Below are 19,033 nucleotides of genomic sequence, written 5' to 3' on the forward strand. Positions count from 1 at the left end.
AAACTTGTGTCATTTCTCACCACAGTGCTCCCTGCCCGGTGCAGCTGAGTGGACGCACCCACCTTCCCGGAAGCCCCCGAGGGTGCAGGTGATGAAGGCCGGTACTGACAGGGGGACCCGGTGGGTTTGAAGCCAGCCCTGGTTCCTCGCCTCGCCCCGCCCTCGCACTGACGGAACCCGCGTTATTGGAACCACGGGCGCTGAGCCCTTCGGTGCAGAGACCAGCCAAGCGCCCAGACAGACAGTCTCACTCGTCCTCACACACTCCACACTCCCCGGGGCTCCAGCGACGGCAGATCCAAGGGGCAGTCACGCCAGACACGGGAGATTGTTTTCATACAGCGCGGTCTGCAAAGGGTGCTCTTGATTTGGGTGAGGAACTGGGTGACAGAGAGGTGACGATCTGGCAGCTGTAGACCCAGGAGGGCCCGGCCCCGCCAGCGTGGAGTCTCTCCAACACCAGAGCCCACGTGCGGATCCGCAGGAAGAGAAACGCCTCCCGGGGGTCCCTGCCGCAGCCACGCCGTCTCAGCAGCACGGCGCCAGCCAAGGTTGCCATCAAGCATCCTGGCTGGTCCCCCAAGCAGTGACACCGCCGCCTGTCATTTCCCAAGCTCGTCCTACGAGCAGCGCATGCGACCACAGGAGCCCGCCTCCACCCGCCGGTGGGTCTTCCCAATCAGCCCCCCTGGGAAAAAACAAGGAGCTCCTAGCGGCTGTGGGAGAGAAACCGGAGGCAGCAACGTCTAGGAAGCAGACACGCCGTAATCACCACCTCCGCTCTCCTCCCTGGAACCCCCGACTTCCGGATCTAAATAAAAAGTTTTGTTAAGACGTGCTGGTGTCGGCAAAATCACCTGCCACGAGAAACCTAGAGACCTCTCTGTTTCCGGTAGGCACGGCCAGTGCAGCCCTGTTTAACTTTCCCACACCAGAGACATAAAGAGGGTGACAGGCCGTTCCCTCTGTAATAACAAATCCCTCGGACAACTTCACTTACTCCGAGCCAGACGGGGGCAAATCCCTTCTTCCTTCCTTCTCGGGTCTGTGTTTACGCCTGTCTTCTGTCTGCAGTCACCTGTTAATGAAAAAAATACCCAAAGTGAGGCAACAGTGTCCATGGGCACGTGCTGAAGTATACAGATATGTTCTTGATGGTTCCATAAGAAGGCAGGTACCCGAGTCAGGGCATAAGGAGCCGAAACAATGTCCGTGGCAGATGGCAGACACGGTCATGGCTGAATTTCAGGCTCATGACTGTTTATACCGTGCACACACACACCTGTGCCAACGTTCATGCAACCTCAGGATCAAGCCCGTCGTTTCCGCAACTGAAAACCCTGCTCGAACAACAGACACGTTTCTACATCACCCTCACGCACACCAAGTGAAAGCGGGTATTTCTAGAATTCAGCACAATTCGGCTTCTAGTGACAGACACCTCCGAAAATTCAGGGAGTGATGAGCAAATAAGTGCTGAGAGATGAGAGACAAGAAGGACACAACTGACAAGGTAACAAGGAATCACACTGCCTCTTGTTTGTATGTTCATGGTGTGGGAGAAATCCAGGGAGGCTTCTTGCAGGAGGTGGCGCTCCTGTTGGTGCATGAAGTCTTGCCTGGGCAAGTCGGCCCTGTGGATGGCACGCTCCTAGCTGGGCCAGCTTGTAATCCCCCATCTGCTGTGTGCAGGCAGTGGGATGGGAGCTCATCTCACGGGAAGGGACAGTCAGGATGCAGGGAACTCCCAGAAGGGGTTGTTGCTGGAGGACTTCACTATTTGGCTCACAGCATGAACAGCGGCGGTGGCACTGATGGCCCAGAGACCGCTGGCTCAGGGTAGACCTGAGCACACCTGCCAAGCGCCCCCCTCCCAGAGTGGTCCAGTCAGGTGCAGCCTCCACGAAGAGCATCTCCCGGAAAGATAACAGGCACAACCCTTCCCGCCTCCTTTCCTTTCATCATCTCCGAGCTCACAGGGCTCACGTGCCGCAGACCACACTCAGCACACGTAGCTGGGAAGATGCTGGCAACCTGGCCGGGCTCCCAGTCCCCGTCGCTGCCCCATTCTGCCTCCAGGCCACCGCCTCACTGTGCACGTACACGGCATCAAAAAAAAAAAAAAATGAGAAAGAGCAGACTCACGGGCCTCAGTTTGCTCCTCATTAATGATAAGACGCTCTCTCTGGATCAGAGACTACTCAGCTGTGAAATGAGGGTATTAAGTTATTTATGAGGTTTCTTCCACATCACAAAATCTGAGGAACCGTTTTCCTGTTGACATCCCTTGAAAATTCAAGGCAACACACGTGCAGAGAAGCAAACCGAGAACTCGGAAGAGGAGAGCCCACGGAGGGAGGGAGACAGCAGAAATGTGTCCTGCAGCCACTGAGCCCGGGAATATACACCAAAGGGTCTGCTATTTTCCCCCCGGTTGGTCTGGTGGTTAACATTCCCACTCCCGAGAAATTTGACCTGTACCATCACGAGAATGAAGGGGAAAGTCTGAAGCATGTTTTCAGAACCACTGAGCATGACAAAGAAGCTGCAGTTCCCTCCTGAGTCCTCTTCTGTGTTCAGGGAGGCCTGCAATAACTGGGCCAGGGGCTGAGATGGGTACTAGAGGTGACGGGGCATCTGAGTGGCAGAAATTCTGAACTGCTTCATTGGCTCTGAGTTCTAAAAAACTGTCTGCCCCAAATACTAGTATGGCCAAGGTTGACCATACTAAAATTTCTATAATTTCACAGGAGGCATATATCCCATATGTTTCCATCTCCCAAACTACTTTTATTCTGTTCCAAGTAATACATTACATAGTTTAAAAAAGTAAAATACAGGTGAGGCAAAGGGCTCTTTTTCTTAATTTTTATTAATGATTGTTTACATTTATTGGATCATTAGTATGAGATATATATATATTTTTTTTTTAAATGTATTTAACATTGTTCACTATTACCTGATCGTTGCCTTGGCTCATTTTTCTATGGGATTGTTTGACTTTCCCTTATTGATTTGTTGGGGTTTTTAAATTAATTTTTATTAACTTTAATTTATTGTGTTAAGATGGATTCAGGTGTCCCACTCAGTAGAACTCCCTCACCCCCACACAAGGCCATAGAGCACTTGAAACGTGGCTAGTGCAATGGAGGAACTGACTTTTACATCTGTGTTTCATTTTAATTGACTCGAGTTTAAACAGTCACATGCAGACAGCGGCTGCCGTTTGAGACAGCAGACATCTGAAGATTCTAACAACAACAAAAAAAGTAGTGGCTTTAGCACCAACTCTAAGATGATATTAAAGACAGTTCAGAAGAAAGAAATTGGTGCAATGTCTTAATTCCCCACCACGACTATTTTCAATCTGAGGTTCCACGGCCTCATTCCTTACGGCCTCCTCCCCTGCAAGACCTCACGGGCTTTTCAGAGTCCCCGAGGCTGGGTTGTATTAACACCTGGTATACAAACAGGGCAACCAAGGTCCCTCCTTTCTCCTGAGGGGGACGGTTGAGGGGACTCCACAGGACAGAAACTTCAATACCTCGATCACATTAAGAGCGTAACACAGAAGCGGAGTACTGAAAGAATCAAACCGAAGGGGCAAACACAACGGGCAAGTTCCTGAAGGCAGCTTCTCTGAAGGAAGACTGCTCTCTGAGAGCTCTCCCCCACCATCACCTGCTTCTGCCTCGCCCACCATCAACCTGGTTCTTCCACGGGTGCAGGAAGACCCGCCTCCTCCGTCTGGTGGCTGCTCCAGGGCACAGAAACTAGAAAGGCATGTGGGGGCGCTACCCGTGCATTTGTTTATTCACTCACTTATTCATTCAACAAACGTCACAAATAAAACAAACCGCTATCCAGATACACTATGAACAATGACAGCGACAGAAAATGGAACAGAACCGACCTGACGTCCTGTGCCCCCCGACGGAGCCACAAGGCTCTCGTTCCACCTGAATCGCAGAGAACTCCCTCAGCACAGCTCAGAGCCCAGAACGCAGCAGACACGTTAACATGCAGGTGAGCATTTATAACAAGTCCAGAGCGGGATCTGGAGCAAACAAAAGTCACTATTTTCTTTCTTTTCTTTTTTTTTTTTGGCAATTTTGGAGAAAAATAAATAAACCTACTAGCGCTGTGAGTACAGAGAAATGACCGTGCAGGGAAAATCATTCATTTCTCATTCAAGCGTCGATGGGAAGACACATTTTCTCCGTCTGTTTTTCAGGTAAGTCATTCCACATTCATCTGTTCCCTCCAAATGTGCCCTTTCATCACGCTTGTGCATTTTATGTTCAGTGTGGAAGCAGGAGCTTTTCAAATGCAGAGAAAGAGAGCCACGAAATGAGACACTTTTATGGACCAATTTCTTCTTTGACGTGTTCTGAGGCTGGCTAACAAGTACCTCACGCTCCTTCAATGACAAAATCGATACTTAACAATGCGTATTTATGCGTGTCAGAGCGTGCTGCAGACACCTGTACCGTTGACCCACACCTCACGGTGACAAATAAGAAATCACTTCCCAACTGACACCATGCAATGCCAATCAGTTCCTCATAAAAAAGACCAGGGAGTGACTTGTCACACAGGAAATCTGGGATGAGACAACGTAATAACATGATCCAATCAGGCTTAAAATTATACAATCCATATACAGCTAAAATTAACGGGGGGGGGGGGGCATAGCAAATTTTAATAAGGGACCAGTCTGTAAGCATTTATGAGTACTCCCATTAGAGTGAGAGATTCAATTTTATTTAGTGGCAGGAAACGCATCTTTAGTGACAGAAAAAAGAATCACAACACTTAAAGATGCTATCAAGAACTATTTGAATCTTCCCAGATATGGTTCCGAACTATACAGATGATTCGCCTGTGATACAAACCATATTTTTGTTAATAGATGACACATTGCACCAGAAGGCATGAAAGAATCCTAATTACGCTCTTCCCCATCTCCCAAAGCACTGTCTCCGCTTCTACAGCCAGCACTGAGCAGAATGTAAGCTGTAACATTGTTTACTCGCTGACATGAACAAATACAGCAAGCCCGTCCCTTTTGTGAAACAGTCAAACTCAACTATCTGCTTACACAGATACCTCAAAATCTAGGACGCCAAGGTCCACGGTCAGCTAAGTCAAGGTCCGAGGATTCACACACACACACACACACACACACACACACACTTCTAGCCACAAACCAAAGTGTTTCTTCAAGTGTTACGTCCTTACTTCGGATGTCAGGAAGATGTCCTAAATAAAACTATAAACGGAAATGACAAAAATCCAACCCTTTTATACAAGTACACGGGGGTTTCCCTATATCGACCCTGGTCAGGCAGAGACCTAGAGTATCCAACTCTCTGATCCGGACCCCTTTGGAAATAGATGACTTCACAATGACCTTTTTTCCAGAAATGGATGTTTTGTTTGTTTTTTTTAAAGTCTCAATTTCAACAAATTGGGAGGCAGTGGGCTATTGCAATTTCCTCTTTAGTTAACACGGAGGGTGAGGCCTGTACCCTACCACAGACCTCAACTGGGGGTGACTGTGTCCCCTCCAAGGGACAGCTGCAATGTCTAGAGACAGGTGAAGGTGCCAAAATGGGGACAGGCGTTCTTGGCATGTAGTGGGTGGAGACTAGTAGTACAACACTTGGGTCAGAACCAGAACAGCCCCCTGAAGGAAGGCAGAATTCCATGGGGTTTGTGCAGTAGCAAGAGCTGAGGAGACGGGTGGGCAGGTGTCATCGGAGGTCAACAGGGAATGGGACACACACAGAGGACGGTGTCTGCTCACCAGCCACCCGACAATTCAGCCACCCGTTATCCCTCCCACCTAGAGGTCTACACCTGCGTCATGAACACTGCAGGGCCCCGGGCCCTACCACCCTCACCCCACAGTAATCTCACCCCACAGTAATCTCACCCCCACAGTAATCTCCCCCCACAGTAATCTCCCCCCACAGTAATCTCACTCCCACAGTAATCTCCCCCCACAGTAATCTCCCCCCACAGTAATCTCCCCCCACAGTAATCTCCCCCCACAGTAATCTCACCCCACAGTAATCTCACCCCCACAGTAATCTCCCCCCACAGTAATCTCCCCCCACAGTAATCTCACCCCACAGTAATCTCACCCCCACAGTAATCTCCCCCCCCCACAGTAATCTCACCCCCACAGTAATCTCCCCCCACAGTAATCTCACCCCCACAGTAATCTCACCCGCACAGTAATCTCACCCCCACAGTAATCTCACCCCCACAGTAATCTCACCCCACAGTAATCTCACCCCCACAGTAATCTCACCCCCACAGTAATCTCACCCCCACAGTAATCTCACCCCCACAGTAATCTCCCCCCACAGTAATCTCACCCCCACAGTAATCTCACCCCCACAGTAATCTCACCTGCACAGTAATCTCCCCCCACAGTAATCTCACCCCCACAGTAATCTCACCCCACAGTAATCTCACCCCCACAGTAATCTCCCCCCCCCACAGTAATCTCACCCCCACAGTAATCTCACCCCCACAGTAATCTCACCCCCACAGTATTCTCACCCGCACAGTAATCTCACCCCCACAGTAATCTCACCCCCCCACAGTAATCCCACCCCACAGTAATCTCACCCCCCCACAGTAATCTCACCCCCACAGTAATCTCACCCCACAGTAATCTCACCCCCACAGTAATCTCACCCCCACAGTAATCTCCCCCCACAGTAATCTCACCCCCACAGTAATCTCACCCCCACAGTAATCTCACCCCCACAGTATTCTCACCCGCACAGTAATCTCACCCCCACAGTAATCTCACCCTCCCACAGTAATCTCACCCCCACAGTAATCTCACCCCCCCACAGTAATCCCACCCGCACAGTAATCTCACCCCACAGTAATCTCACCCCCACAGTAATCTCACCCCCCCACAGTAATCTCACCCCCACAGTAATCTCACCCCCACAGTAATCTCACCCCCACAGTATTCTCACCCGCACAGTAATCTCACCCCCACAGTAATCTCACCCCCACAGTAATCCCACCCCCACAGTACTCACCCCAGTAATCTCACCCCCACCGTAATCTCACCCCCACAGTAATCTTACCCGCACAGTAATCTCACCCCCACAGTAATCTCACCCCCACAGTACTCACCCCACAGTAATCTCACCCCCACAGTAATCTCACCCGCACAGTAATCTCACCCCCACAGTAATCCCACCCCACAGTAATCTCAAACTGCTTCCTCACTCCCACAGTAATCTCACCCCCACAGTAATCCCACCCCACAGTAATCCCACCCCCACAGTAATCCCACCCCCACAGTAATCTCACCCCCCACAGTAATCTCACCCCCACAGTAATCTCACCCGCACAGTAATCCCACCCCCACAGTAATCTCACCCCCACAGTAATCTCACCCCCACAGTAATCTCAAACTGCTTCCTCACCCCCACAGTAATCCCACCCCCACAGTAATCCCACCCGCACAGTAATCCCACCCGCACAGTAATCCCACCCCCACAGTAATCCCACCCCCACAGTAATCCCACCCCGCACAGTAATCTCACCCCCACAGTAATCCCACCCCCACAGTAATCCCACCCGCACAGTAATCCCACCCCCACAGTAATCTCACCCCCACAGTAATCCCACCCCCACAGTAATCCCACCCGCACAGTAATCCCACCCCCACAGTAATCTCACCCCCACAGTAATCCCACCCCCACAGTAATCCCACCCCCACAGTAATCTCACCCCCACAGTAATCTCAAACTGCTTCCTCACTCCCAGCCTTCGCCCTTGGAGAGAACGCACGGGCCCAACTCCAAGAACGTGCGTACCTCTGCGTCCCGGTCCATCTCGCCCTCTTGCAGGGTCCCCATGGAACCCAAGCCTTGCCGCCTGCAACTCGTACCCCCTCCAGCACACCAGTCCACCCCATAATGGGCGGGGAGGGCCGAGGGAACTGGGATGCCACTTGACGTCAGGACCGTTACTGGCGGAGAAGGGACATTTTCTGTTCTTCCCGGGACGCATTTCGTCCCGCAACGTCGGGCATGGGTGCTGGGGACAGAGGAGCTGGGAGAACCGCCGTCGACCCCTGTAGATCCCCGCTAGACAGTCTCACAACTCCACCTCCTCATCTGCATGATCGGGGGAACACTGAGCCCTCACCAGGACATCAAGGCACCACACCACTACACCAGGACACCACACCACCACAGCAGGACATCAGGACATCACACCAGGACATCAGGACACCACACCACCACACCAGGACACCAGGACACCACACCACCACAGCAGGACATCAGGACACCACACCACCACAGCAGGACATCAGGACACCACAGCAGGACATCAGGACACCACACCACCACACCAGGACACCAGGACACCACACCACCACAGCAGGACATCAGGACACCACACCAGGACATCAGGACACCACACCACCACAGCAGGACATCAGGACACCACTCCACCACAGCAGGACACCAGGACATCACTCCACCACACCAGGACATCAGGGGACCACACCAGGACATCAGGGGACCACACTACCACAGCAGGACATCAGGGGACCACACTACCACAGCAGGACATCAGGACACCACACCAGGACACCAGGACACTACTCCACCACACCAGGACATCAGGGGACCACACCAGGACATCAGGACACCACACTACCACAGCAGGACATCAGGACACCACTCCACCACAGCAGGACACCAGGACATCACTCCACCACACCAGGACATCAGGGGACCACACCAGGACATCAGGGGACCACACTACCACAGCAGGACATCAGGACACCACACCAGGACACCAGGACACTACTCCACCACACCAGGACATCAGGGGACCACACCAGGACATCAGGGGACCACACCACCACATCAGGACATCACACCAGGACATCAGGGGACCACACTACCACAGCAGGACATCAGGACACCACACCACCACTCCAGGACATCAGGACACCACTCCACCACACCAGGACATCAGGGGACCACACCACCACAGCAGGACATCAGGGGACCACACCACCACACCAGGACATCAGGACACCACATCACCACACCAGGACATCAGGACACCACACCACCACAGCAGGACATCAGGACATCACACCAGGACATCAGGGGACCACACCACCACAGCAGGACATCAGGACACCACACCACCACACCAGGACATCAGGGGACCACACCACCACACCAGGACATCAGGACACCACACCACCACACCAGGACATCAGGACACCACACCACCACACCAGGACATCAGGACACCACACCACCACACCAGGACATCAGGACACCACACCACCACACCAGGACATCAGGACACCACACCACCACACCAGGACATCAGGACACCACATCACCACAGCAAGACATCAGGACACGGCCCTGGCCGGTTGGCTCAGCGGTAGAGTGTCGGCCTAGCGTGCGGAGGACCCGGGTTTGATTTCCGGCCAGGGCACATAGGAGAAGCGCCCATTTGCTTCTCCACCCCTCCGCCGCGCCTTCCTCTCTGTCTCTCTCTTCCCCTCCCGCAGCCAAGGCTCCACTGGAGCAAAGATGGCCCGGGCGCTGGGGATGGCTCTGTGGCCTCTGCCTCAGGCGCTAGAGTGGCTCTGGTCGCAACATGGCGACGCCCAGGATGGGCAGAGCATCGCCCCCTGGTGGGCAGAGCGTCGCCCCTGGTGGGCGTGCCGGGTGGATCTCGGTCGGGCGCATGCGGGAGTCTGTCAGACTGTCTCTCCCTGTTTCCAGCTTCAGAAAAATGAAAAAAAAAAAAAAAAAGACATCAGGACACCACACCACCACACCAGGACATCAGGACACCACATCACCACAGCAGGACATCAGGACACCACACCACCACCCCAGGACATCAGGACACCACACCACCACCCCAGGACATCAGGACACCACACCACCACAGCAGGACATCAGGACACCACACCACCACAGCACCACTACACGCACGGAAAGTGCAGACAGTCCTCCACGGCATGGTGCACAATACATAGGAAGTAGTAGCTGGCCCTGGCCGGTTGGCTCAGCGGTAGAGCGTCGGCCTGGCGTGCGGGGGACCCGGGTTCGATTCCCGGCCAGGGCACATAGGAGAAGCGCCCATTTGCTTCTCCACCCCCCCCTCCTTCCTCTCTGTCTCTCTCTTCCTCTCCCGCAGCCAAGGCTCCACTGGAGCAAAGATGGCCCGGGCGCTGGGGATGGCTCCTTGGCCTCTGCCCCAGGCGCTAGAGTGGCTCTGGTCGTGGCAGAGCAACGCCCCTGGTGGGCGTGCCAGGTGGATCCTGGTCGGGCACATGCAGGAGTCTGTCTGACTGTCTCTCCCCGTTTCCAGCTTCAGAAAAATACAAAAAAAAAAAAAAGGAAGTAGTAGCTAACATGGCTTTTGTCACTGTCGTCCACGCATTCCAGACTCAGCTGAGAACCTTGTCACTGTCTTCATGTGGCCACCTGGCGAGAACCTGTGAGCCGTCCGGCTCCCTCTCCCGGTGACACCGCGGTGCAGGACGCCCACAGGACGTGGCTGTCGGCAGAACAGCGACATCTCACGCAGACCACAGAGCACGGCTATATTCCGGACGCCCTTATCGCAGGCTCCTGACAGAGGGCGGCCGGGGACACGGCACTGACCCCGAGAAAGCGCTCCCGATCTTCCCTCCTCACAAACCCAGACACGGCCACCCTCCCTGCATGAACACTTCACCCTAGTCCAGCGAGAGACATGGAAGAACGTTCACTTCGCGCCCTCGCTGCCAACGTGACGGAGCTCGGTCAAGGGTGTGGGCCCGGGGGGCGAGGAAGTCCACGGGGCAGTCTCCCCCCGAGAGACGATGCTGCAGACGGACGGATGTCCACCCCCTCGCTGTGCCTCTGAGCCCAAGAATTCCTTTTTTTCTTTCAAGAATTCACTTTGTAAACGTCGTCCCCCACAGTCAAATCAAATCATTCAGGAGCTCTGGCTCATTGTCATGCAGCGTTCTCTCCTAAATTGATTTGGAAGAACTTTAATTTTCAGACTTGAAAGGCCGAGAGAGAGAGCGCTTAACCTTGGCGCTGGCACAGCGGCTCCCTTTCACGCTGATCCTCAGCACCCGAAAGTGAGAAGCACCCTTTGTCCCCTGCACTTGGAGGGGAAGAGGCGGCGGCAAGTGAGAGGCCGCTCACGCACCGGAGTGCAGGAGCTCAGACAGTCCCCAAGACGCCAGGGGGCTCCCCTCCACCGCACACTGAACTCCTCACCTGGGAACAGACGGGGGAAATCGGGCAGAGGCGGGTTCCGAATCCACACACACAACAGCAAAAATACATCAAGGGCCAGACCAGGCGGTGGCGCAGTGGATAGAGCGTCGGACTGGGATGCGGAAAGACCCAGGTTCCAGACCCCGAGGTCGCCAGTTTGAGCGCAGGCTCATCTGGTTTGAGCAAAAGCTCACCAGCTTGGACCCAAGGTCGCTGGCTCGAGCAAGGGGTCACTAGTTGATCTGCTGAAGGCCCGCGGTCAAGGCACATATGAGAAAGCAATCAATGAACAACTAAGGTGTCATAACGAAAAACTGATGATTGATGCTTCTCATCTCTCTCCGTTCCTGTCTGTCTGTCCCTATCTATCCCTCTCTCTGACTCTCTCTGTCTCTGTAAAAAAAAATAAATAAATCAAGGGACTGGGTAAGTCAGGACAGGCAGCAATCAGTATGAATAATGACACGCAGCATAAGTGATGACCACAGCCTGCCAGGCAATGCCACCTGCCGTTTGCTGACGGGGACCAGGAATGGGACTCTGAGTTTCCCAGATACCTGCGCTAAGAAACAAGCATGCCAGGTAGGTGCTTGAGTCACAGTCTCAAAAAAAACCAAACAAACAAACAAACAAAAAAACACCCCGTAAAAGATACAGGTCTTAAAAGCACAGTTTCTAGCACGTGCACAATTTCTCCTGCAGGTCCCAGAGACGAAACGGTGGACTCCATACAACTCCTGCCGCAGTGACTGCTATCTGTGAGACGGCCCATTGGACCACTGCCCGAATGGGCCGTCTCTCCCTCTCTTTCTCCTCTCTAAAAAAAAAAAAAAAAAATAGTTACACTGTTACTGTATAACCAAACAGTAACAGCCCGGTATCTATCTGCACAACAGCCACGTGCAGCTACACGGATCAAACTGACGAGCGGAAAACCAGTATTGTAGCAGTATGCGGACGTCCCCACAACCGGGGAATGAGACACTGGAATGCTCGTTCCTTGTGGGTGGGAATGTCACACGACACAACCGCTTTGGAAACCAGTCCAGCCGCTCCCCAAAAGGTTAGACATCGAGTTACCATCGGGCCCAGCAATTCCGCTCCTAAGAAAATACCCAGGAGAAGTGAAAACATATGGCCACCCAAAACCGGTACAGGTTCACAGCCACTCCATTCCTAACACCCAGAAAGTGGAAACCGCCCACATGCCCATCAACTGTTGAATGAATGGATAAGCATATCGTGACAAGGGACTGCTGGTCAGCAATGAGAAAGAGGGACATTGATTCAAGCCACCACATGGCCAGCCTTTGAAAGGGTGACACCCACTGAAAGAGGCGAGACAGTCAAGATCCCATCTGTGTAGGATTCCACTTGTTTAAAGCCCTCAGAGCGGGAAATCCACAGATCCACGAAACAGATGAGTGGATGCCAGGGTTCGGGGGGTGGGGGGGAGAAGTGACAAAGGGTAGAAGGTCTCTTTCTCAGGTGATCAGTGTTGTAAAATGGGACTGTGGTGATATCCTCTCTAAATCTAAATCTACTGAAAATCACGAACTGCACGTTGACCACCCGTGAATTCTGCGGCATATAAATTACACCTCAGTATGGCTTTTTTTTTCCAAGTTCTCTGAGATCCTGGAAAATTATGTAGATATGTGTGTATAAATGTTAAACAAAATACAGTTAGCCTGACCTGTGGCAGAGCAGTGGCTAAAGCGTCGACCTGGAAATGCTGAGGTCGCCGGTTCAAAACCCTGGGCTTGCCTGGTCAAGGCACATATGGGAGTTGATGCTTCCTGCTCTTCCCTCCCTTCTCTCTGTCTCTCTCTCCTCTCTCTCCCTCTCTGTCTCTCTCTCTCCCTCTCTCTCTCCTCTCTAAAAAAAAAAAAAAATAGTTACACTGTTACTGTATAACCAAAAGATTAGAAACAACTTCCAATTTTAAAAGAAAGGAAAACTCTTCATTTGTTCTAAGACATAAGGGGACTTTCAAGTGCACTTCCGTCATGTCAGAAGCATAATTGCACAGTTTAACTCGGGAAGAGGTCTACAGAACAGTTTCCTAATTCAAATTATACTTGAACAATAGGCTTTATTGAGGCCAATCACATTGGCACATAACGCAATTTTCAGCTGGTTTTGTGATGAGAACTGAAAGAGATTTAACACTTCTCGCTGTTCCAAAACCCGGGAGATGATGATGCTCATTGGAAAATGTCCTTATTAGGAGTCAAGACCACGACCACCGGACAAGTAGGTTTTTAATTCAATATATAAGTGGATTAGGAAATTCAACTGACTTTCTCACACAACAGCTTCAAGAATGGCAGGGAAATGTATGCTTTCGACGGGCAACGGCTCGGGCACCTGCGTTATCCAGATGGTGCCGGAAAGCAGGTGAAAGCCACGCCCTCGAAGTCCGGCTCGATTCTGGGCCGCGCCCTTCCATTTTGGACTGAGGCACTGTATAAAACCAGAATTCCATACAGCTGTGATTCTCCCAGGTTCTCTCCAAACGAACCTGGTCCAAGCTGGTCTGTGCTGGAGACACTGGTGGATGAGGGTCAACGAAGGCCCTGACCAGCTGCCTCAGTAGTAGAGTGTCAGCCCGGCATATGACCGTTCCCGGTTCGATTCCCAGCCAGGGCACACAGGAGAAGCGCCCATCTGCTTCTCCAGCCCTCCCCCTCTCCTTCCTCTCTATCTCTCTCTCTCTCTTCCCCTCCTGCAGCCATGGCTCAAATGGAGCAAGATGGTCTTGGGCACTGAGGATGGCTCCATGCCCTTGCTTCAGGCACTAAAAAGAGCTTGGTTGCCGATCAGTGGAGCAATACCCTAAATGGGCAGAGCATCACCCCCTAGTGGGCTTGCTGGGTGGATCCCAGTCAGGGCATATGTGGGAGTCTGTCTCTCTGCCTCCCCTCCTATAACTGAATCTAACACACCCCCAAAATTGGTTTCTCATTAGCCCTTACACTGAAGCCTGTTTTGGGGAGAGAACGAGGAGCTAGCTGCTCCCAAATTCACCCAGATTCTGTCGGCTCCTCGTCCGACCAAGACTTTTGTCGGTTACTTTCAAGTGTGGTCTATTTTCGCTCGGCTGTGGACAAAGCATCCAGCTGACTGCTGGGGACGGAGACTCCACCAAAGCTCGTGTTTTCTGCTTTTAACTACGACCACAGCGAGGACGCCCTGCCCCCGTCTGTCTCTGTCTCTGTCTCTCTCCACGACCGTGGCTCCAGCCCGGCAGAGGAATCAGAGAGGAACACCCCTGCCGCCCCAGGCCCACCGCTCCTTTGGAAAAGAGCTCTGACCTGACGGAAGGGAGCCCTTCAATGCTTCTCTCCGGGCTGGGCACGCAGTGTGGGGCATGCCTGACCCGCCCCTGTGCCCTGCGTCCTCCGAGCACCGTGTGACCTCTGTGCACCTGTCTCCCAGGCAGTCACTGTCCCCGCGCTGCGGGCTGGATAAAATGAAAGCATCCTTCACGCTGCTTTTAGGGCCAGAGCACGGGAGAGCTGACTCAGTACACCTGCTCAAAGTTCCAGAGTTAACACTGTATGTCACTAATGCCAGACCGTGAGCTCTGTGCGTCACACGGTACACGTACGTCCCCATGCTCAGAAAGTACTGGCCAGCGAGAGCACCCCAGACAGAATTCTGCAGCGAGCCCAGTGGATCGACCCCTGGTCCGCAGCTACGGGGGGGAGCAAACCATCCCTCTTCGTTTCCGTCGTGGAACAGAAGAGTTTGAGCGGCTCTTCTAAGAGACTGGCGCACACGATCTGACATCTATCTGGAAGGTCCAATTATTCCACAGAGCTGGGCTTGGCGAGCTCTCTCTGGAAAGGGCTACGCAGTTAACACGTGAGGCTCGCTGAACCAAAAGGCAAAATCCAGTTGTGATGGAGAGGTTCTATCATGAGAGGAAAAACAAATTTTTTCATCGTCAACAGTCGACGTTTCACAGACACACAGATTTGAATCTTGTATCAACTTCATGTGTCATGAAACGCTCCTCTTTTGATGTTTTCCCTCCGGCCACTTCAAACAATGTCAAAACCACCCGCTCGGTGGTTGCGCAGTGGGTAGAATGTCAACCTGGGACACTGGAGTCCCAGTTTCAAAACCCCGAGGTCACGGCTTGAACGTAGGATCATCTACATCAGGGGTCCCCAAACTACGGCCCGCGGGCCGCATGTGGCCCCCTCTAGCCATTTATCCGGCTCCCGCCGCACTTCCAGAAAAGGCACCTCTTTCATTGGTGGTCAGTGAGAGGAGCATAGTTCCCATTGAAATACTGGTCAGGCCCTGGCCGGTTGGCTCAGTGGTAGAGCGTCGGCCTAGCGTGCGGAGGACCCGGGTTCGATTCCCGGCCAGGGCACACTGGAGAAGCGCCCATTTGCTTCTCCACCCCTCCGCCGCGCTTTCCTCTCTGTCTCTCTCTTCCCCTCCCACAGCCAAGGCTCCATTGGAGCAAAGATGGCCCGGGCGCTGGGGATGGCTCCTTGGCCTCTGCCTCAGGCGCTAGAGTGGCTCTGGTCGCAATATGGCGACGCCCAGGATGGGCAGAGCATCGCCCCCTGGTGGGCAGAGCGTCGCCCCTGGTAGGTGTGCCGGGTGGATCCCGGTCGGGCGCATGCGGGAGTCTGTCTGACTGTCTCTCCCTGTTTCCAGCTTCAGAAAAATGAAAAAAAAAAAAAAAAAATTGAAAAAAAAAGAAAAAAAGAAATACTGGTCAGTTTGTTGATTTAAATTTACTTGTTCTTTATTTTAAATATTGTATTTGTTCCCGTTTTGTTTTTTTACTTTAAAATAAGATATGTGCAGTGTGCATAGGGATTTGTTCATAGTTTTTTTTATAGTCCAGCCCTCCAACGATCTGAGGGACAGTGAACTGACCCCTTGTGTAAAAAGTTAGGGGACCCCTGATCTACATGGTCCCAAGGTCGCTGGCTTGAGCAAGGGGTCACTGGCTCGGCCAAAAACCCCCCTTCCCCCATCAAGGCACATATGAGAAGCAATCAATGAACAACTAGAGCGACGCAACTATGAATTGAGGCTTCTCGTCTCCCTTCCTGTCTGTCCTTCTCTCGAAAACAAAAATTAAAAGCCAGTTGTAAAACACATCAAAGCCATCCTTGGTTGTACAGGGTTTGGGTGGGGGCTGCAGCTTGAGAATCGAGCCGTGCAGGAACCCAGGCCGACCCCACCTTCCGGCGGCCAATGCTGCCGGCCCGGCTGTGGAGGAAAGCGACAGCACCCCAGCAGCAACAGGCAAAGGCAACAGAGGACAAGAAATCCAGACTGTGGCTGCAGAGAGGAGAAGGGCTTTCAGAGTTCCGTTACCCCCATGTGCTGTCTGAGCTAAGAGAGACAGTCTGGGGGCAGTTGGTATCTTCCAGCGTGAGAAAGGCAGAGTATCTATCTTTTTTATATAAATGACACTGTTGAGCCCTCAACCTGTGTGCCTGAGTCTGCGTATCAATCAAGCCGGTTGGCTCAGTGGTAGAGCGTCGGCCTGGCGTGCGGAAGTCCCGGGTTCGATTCCCGGCCAGGGCACACAGGAGAAGCGCCCATCTGCTTCTCCAAACCTCCCCCTCTCCTTCCTCTCTGTCTCTCTCTTCCCCTCCCGCAGCCGAGGCTCCATTGGAGCAAAGATGGTCCGGGCGCTGGGGATGGCTCCTTGGCCTCTGCCTCAGGCGCTAGAATGGCTCTGGTTGCAACAGAGCGACGCCCCGGATGGGCAGAGCATCACCCTCTGGTGGGCAGAGCGTTGCCCCCTGGTGGGCGTGCCGGGTGGATCCCGGTCGGGCGCATGCGGGAGTCTGTCTGACTGTCTCTCCCCGTTTCCAGCTTCAGAAAAACACACAAAAAAAATCAAGCTGAGTTGGGTAGAAATCCAAGATCAGCATGGGTCATCGGGGGTAACGCCTTGTGCACAAAAACGTCACTATCACGTGAGCGAACATCTGCACCCCTTGTCACAGAGTCCTTGGAGAAACCGTTACAATTCCCAGAGCGCCCCAAATCTCGCACACGGAGCCTAATCAATAGTGATCCAGTTAACACTAAAATGGGACGACCTGGGAGTTAGCCTCCCTCCAACTTCAATGAGCTGTACATGCATTCTGAGATGTCTGAGGGCTTCAAGTGTAATTTACCGGGCCGCTGTTAAGGTTTCTGGTCGGTTCTCACAAAATCTGTCCAGATGCCCTGTTCCCAGCCAGCAGCCGAACACCCCCATGATGACAACACCCACAACTTCCATGCTTCGGCAACACATAAAACCTGCTTATCAGGGTGACGGCATGGTTGCAGGAATGTCAGAACTATTAATAGTCCTCTGAAGGGGAGGAGGACTTTAAAATCTTCAAACAAAGGCAAAGAAGGACAACGGAAAATAAGGAGAAAGCAGTAAAAACGCACTAACAAGGTGAGTGACGCGGTGTGGAAGGCGTTGAGGACGGCACGCCCATTAGCAGAAGTTTGACTTCTGGACCACAGAACTGTTCTTTTATATTTTAAAAAAAAAGTCTTGGCCCTGGCTGGTTGGCTCGGTGGTAGAGCGTCGGCCTGGTGTGTGGAAGTCCCGGGTTCGATTCCCGGCCAGGGCACACAGGAAAAGCACTCATCTGCTTCTCCACCCCTCCCCCTCTCCTTCCTCTCTCTCTCTTCCCCTCCCGCAACCAGCCGAGGTTCCATTGGAGCAAAAGATGGCCCGGGCGCTGGGGATGGCTCCATCGCCTCTGCCCCAAGCGCTAGAGTGGCTTTGGTCGCGACAGAGCGATGCCCCAGAGGGGCAGAGCATCGCCCCCTGGTGGGCAGAGCATCGCCCCTGGTGGGCGTGCCGGGTGGATCCCGGTCGGGCGCATGCGGGAGTCTGTCTGACTGCCTCCCCCTTTCCAGCAAAGATGGCCCGGGCGCTGGGGATGGTTCCATGGCCTCTGTCCCAAGCGCTAGAATGGCTCTGGTCACGACAGAACGACGCCCCGGAGGGGCAGAGCATTGCCCCCGGTGGGCATGCCGGGTGGATCCCGGTCGGGCGCATGCGGGAGTCTGTCTGACTGCCTCCCCCTTTCCAGCTTCAGAAAAATACAAAAAAAAAAAAAGTCTTTAGTCTCCAAAGTTTCAGGGAAAATTGGAAAGGCAAGAGAACGAGAGAGAGAGAGAGAGAAAGAGAGAGAAAGAGAGAGAAGGAAAAAACAATGGCGTGTGAGAGAGAAAGCAAATTTAGCGAATGTGCAGAATTCCGATGCACTGATGCATCCTTAGACAAGTATCCAAGTTCCCCGTGGGCCCGAGGCTGCTCCCAGCACAGAACTGGGCGAGGAGAACCCCAGGAACCCCGGCCTCACCCCGGCATTCCTGCGCCCCGCCACCGACCCCAATGGGCTACGCTGCGTGTTCGACGGAATTCCAGTGCAGTCAGAAATTCTCCGTACGGAAACGAAGATTGTGTCAAGCCTGACATTTTCAGCTAATCATGCACTTTCTCACGAGCGAGTCCCCCAAGCATGACGACCGCCGTCTGTCCGCGCTGCAGACCCGGGCCGGCCTGTCGTGATCCGGGCGGCCTCTCAAAGGCGTCCTGGTGGAAAACTGGGCCAGGGTCGCCGTGGCCACCGCGCACCCCAGGTCCCCAGCCAGGCCAGCTCTGCAGACAGCCCCCGGCCCCTAGGGGACAGCCACACTGCCCTCCTCTGACTCGGCAGGACCCTCAC

General features: G+C 53.3%; 1 protein-coding gene across 4 annotated transcripts in view; it reads right to left on the reverse strand.

Annotated features, from left to right (window-relative positions):
• LOC136386871 (F-box-like/WD repeat-containing protein TBL1X) overlaps positions 1–19,033 on the reverse strand; it is a 145,053-nt gene that overhangs the window by 69,294 nt on the left and 56,726 nt on the right. For 3 of the 4 annotated variants that reach the window (XM_066357995.1, XM_066357994.1, XM_066357996.1), the window contains exon 2: positions 1,001–1,078. The exons of the other annotated variant lie outside the window; for it this stretch is intronic. The gene's annotated coding sequence lies outside the window, so the exon portion shown is untranslated. The remainder of the gene's footprint in view (positions 1–1,000; positions 1,079–19,033) is intronic. 4 annotated transcript variants of the gene reach the window in all.

This window comes from Saccopteryx leptura, unplaced genomic scaffold (assembly GCF_036850995.1).
Source record: "Saccopteryx leptura isolate mSacLep1 unplaced genomic scaffold, mSacLep1_pri_phased_curated manual_scaffold_18, whole genome shotgun sequence".
NCBI classification, from domain to species: Eukaryota; Metazoa; Chordata; class Mammalia; order Chiroptera; family Emballonuridae; genus Saccopteryx; species Saccopteryx leptura.